Below are 3,773 nucleotides of genomic sequence, written 5' to 3'. Positions count from 1 at the left end.
AGGCCTGCGCTCCTTCCTAGTGTCGTGATGGGGGCAGGCACCGAGGCCTGCACGAGGGATACTGGTGTGGCTCTGGGAATGGCGATCTGGCACTATGGGGGCACTGGGTAGTGCTATGACCAGGATAGTGCTTTCGTGCTGAGATTCTGTACTGGGGACACTGGTGTGGCTCTGGGGACACTGCTGATGCACTGGAGTGGCCCTGGGGTTATGGTGCTGGCACAAGAGTCCGGTACTGGGTCACTGGAGAGGCTCTGGGCGGGTGTTGCTGATCCTGCACTGGGAGGGATCACCAAGGCCACCGGTGTGGTAGTTAAGTCACTGGTCCCAAGTGGAGATTTTGGGGACTTTGTTCCCCCATAGGCCCCGCGGTTGCCGGGGTCCCCCTCCCCGGGGCAGGCCGGGCTCCAGCAGCCCCGCGGCGGGGAGGCTGGGGACGAGGGAGCCTGGGGACGCGTTGTCTGGCACAGACGGGGGGAGAAATGCAGAACTGCCCGCCCCGCTCGTCCCAAATCTCTCCTGGCGGGAGCAACTGGTGGCCCTGATAACTTAATCTCGCGGGCCCTGGGCAGGGCATCGCCTCTTCCCGGGGTGGGGGGCCCGCTGTCCTTTGAAGGAAGAGGAGAATTTATCACGTTTGTCACAGCTAGGCGCAAGCCTCTTCTGCGGTCAGGGAGTGGGGACGAGCCGCTGACGCTGGCACCCTCTGCCCCAGCCGTGGGGGCCTGGCAGGGCACCCAGAATCATGGGTGACAGTCTGTACCTGCTCTTTGCTCCACAGCCCCAAAGGCTTCCCCAAGCTGAAGAACGACACGTTCCTGCGCGCGGCGCGCGGGGAGGAGACAGAGCACGTCCCGGTGTGGTGCATGCGGCAGGCGGGGCGCTACCTGCCAGGTGAGCGGTGGAGGTGTGCGGGGGGTGGCGAGAGGGCATCAGCAAGCAGCCGGTAACATTTGTGCTGATCCCTTGTAGAGTTTCGGGAGACACGGGCATCACAGGATTTCTTTGCCACTTGCCAGAGCCCCAAATTGTGCTGTGAGCTGACGCTGCAGGTGAGCACCACTCAGGGGTCTGTGTGTCCCCTCTCCCTGCCCAGATGGGGAAAAACCTTGGTTCTGGCCATCCTGGGTGGTCTCAGGAAATTGTGCAGCCCCTGGGGACTCCAGTACCCCATGGGCTTGACCAGGTCTTCCATGGGGAGGGAGTCACAACCCCTCACTAACATTGCTTCTCCTGTGCAGCCACTAAGACGATTCCCCCTGGATGCTGCCATCATCTTCTCTGACATCTTGGTGGTGCCCCAGGTGAGAGCCATGGCCATGGGGAACAGCAGCTGGTAATGGGGCAGAGTTCAGGGCTGCCCCATTCTCCATCTCCCCTGTCCCCAGGCGCTGGGCATGGAGGTTGTCATGGTCCCTGGCAAAGGACCGACGTTCACAGAGCCCCTGAAGGAGGTGGAGGATCTGCTGAAACTGCGACAGAAGGTGGATGTCACCGCGGAGTTAGGTTACGTCTTCCAGGCCATCACACTGACACGACACAGCCTGGAGGGCAAGGTGCCCCTCATCGGCTTCTCAGGGGCACCGGTAGGTGATGTGGCTCCTCCGTGTGGGTTCCCCTGATGGGCTCCTCTGCTTTCCTGGGGTGACACCAGCTATGGCACCCCCAGCTGTGGGTGCTACATGGGTGCGTTAGGGGGAGCATTCAGTGCAGGAGCAGCTGTGCCCCAGGCTCTGGGTTGCTCGCAGGTCCTACGTTCACCACTGTGACTGGGGCTTTGTGTCTTCTTTCATCTCCATCACCCTCCTCACTTCTCTCCTTCCCACAGTGGACGCTCATGTCCTACATGATTGAGGGTGGTGGCTCCACTACAATGGCCAAGGCCAAGAGCTGGCTCTACCGTCACCCCGACGGCTGCTGCAGCTGCTGGCCGATGTCATCATTGACTACCTGGTGGGGCAAGTGGCTGCTGGAGCGCAGGTGTGTCCTGGGGCATGGGTACAGGGCCAGGAAGGAGGGCAGGGACTGGACAGAGGGACCAGAGAGGGTCCAGCATCTGGAAGGAGGAGGAGAGACTGAGGTGCTGCTTTCCCAGTCCCATGGAAAAACGGTTGAATCACCATCCCTGGAGGTATTTAATAGACAAGTAGATGTGGCACTTGGGGACATGCTTTACTGGTGGATTTGGCAGTGCTGGGTTAACCTTCAGACTCAATAACCTTAAAGGTCTTCTCCAACCTAAAGGATTCTGTGTCCCTGACAGGCACTCCAGCTGTTTGAGTCCCATGCAGGGCACCTGGGCCCGGAGCTGTTTCAGGACTTCGCCCTGCCTTACATCCGAGATATTGCCCAGGCTGTCAAGAGCAAGCTGAAGGAGGAGGCACTGCCCCTGGTGCCCATGGTGAGTCAGGGCTGCCTGGATTGACCCTGACGTGTGGGGGCTGCTGGAGAGGGGTGCATCCCCTGGTACCTGCTTCCCTCAGTCCAGCCTGTGGAGAGGGGTCTGACTCAGAGGAGCTGCTGCCCATCTCCTCCCTCCCCAGATCATCTTTGCCAAGGATGCGCACTACGCCCTGCGCGACCTGGCCCATGCCGGTTATGAGGTGGTTGGTCTCGACTGGACCATCCGGCCCCAGGAAGCTCGGTAAGAGTCTGGCACAGGGCTCAGGTGTCTGGGCAGGACCCCAGGCCAGGTACTCTGGCCTCCCCCTCTGCCCTGAGCCATCCCAGGCCTGCACATTGCTGCTCTAGAGGTGGGGATAGTTGGCCTGCCATACTACAGCCTTTAAGGGCTGCACTGAGGGGTCCTGGGTGTCCCGTGGTGGGGGCTGCAGGCACCAGGCTGTCCTCAGCCTCTGTAGCACATGCAACAACTCACCTGCTTCCTCCCTGCTGCAGTGCACAGATAGGAAAAGATGTCACCCTGCAAGGGAACTTGGATCCGTGTGCTCTCTATGCACCCAAGGTGAGCCATGGCCATCGCCAGCAACCAGGGCTACTTCCAGCCTGTGTTAATGGCCTTCTGCCTCAGCTTCCCCACCTGCAGTGCTGGCTCATGTCCCAGCAGTCTCCCAGGCTGGCTGGGGGGGGTACTAGTGGGGGTGAAATACCCTGTACGATCCCTACAGGAGAAGATTGGCGAGCTGGTGAAGAAGATGCTGGAGGGTTTTGGGACCCAACGCTATATTGCCAACCTGGGCCATGGCCTCTACCCTGACATGAATCCTGAACATGTGGGTGCCTTTGTGGAGGCTGTGCATGCTCATTCCCGTCACATCAACAAGCACAGCTGAGCCTGGGATCTTGGGGACAAGACTCTGGTTTGGGCACAGTCATCCCTGTATTGTCACAGGGCTCACTCCAGGCGGGGTTGCAGCATTAAACCAGCACCTTCTCCACAGCAGCCGTGTGGCTCTGGCTGGGTGGATGGGGAACTGGATGGCCCTGAAGGAGATGGGCAGTCATGGCAGGCTGCTAGAGGAACAAGTGAGGTGAGGGGGAGCTCCTGAACTCCATCCTGCAGGTCAAAATGGGGAAACGGGGATGGCAGTCATTTGGGGGTGATGCCACTCCCTGCCAGGCTGCACAGTGCCCATGCTTGAAACAGAGGATGTGAGCCCAGGGCACAGCAGCCATCTCCTGACGATGGATGTGCTCAGCTCTGCTAGGGAAAGTGAGCTGCCTGAGGCTGGCAGGGTCACAGCTTGGGAGCTTGGAGCTCACAGCCCACCACCGGCAGAGGCTCAGCATCAGCTGTCTCACAGTCCTGCTCA

The 3,773-nt window shown here is 60.3% G+C and overlaps 1 protein-coding gene across 1 annotated transcript in view; it reads right to left on the bottom strand.

The window, feature by feature from the left end:
* The window catches only part of HECTD3 (HECT domain E3 ubiquitin protein ligase 3), a 15,790-nt gene that overhangs the window by 10,066 nt on the left and 1,951 nt on the right, over nucleotides 1-3,773 (bottom strand).

The sequence above is a fragment of the Corvus brachyrhynchos genome, unplaced genomic scaffold, assembly GCF_000691975.1.
Source record: "Corvus brachyrhynchos isolate BGI_N302 unplaced genomic scaffold, ASM69197v1 scaffold48, whole genome shotgun sequence".
In the NCBI taxonomy this organism is placed as follows: domain Eukaryota; kingdom Metazoa; phylum Chordata; class Aves; order Passeriformes; family Corvidae; genus Corvus; species Corvus brachyrhynchos.
The sequence above is the reverse complement of the archived record's forward strand: the minus strand, read 5'-3'. Positions and strand labels throughout refer to the sequence as shown.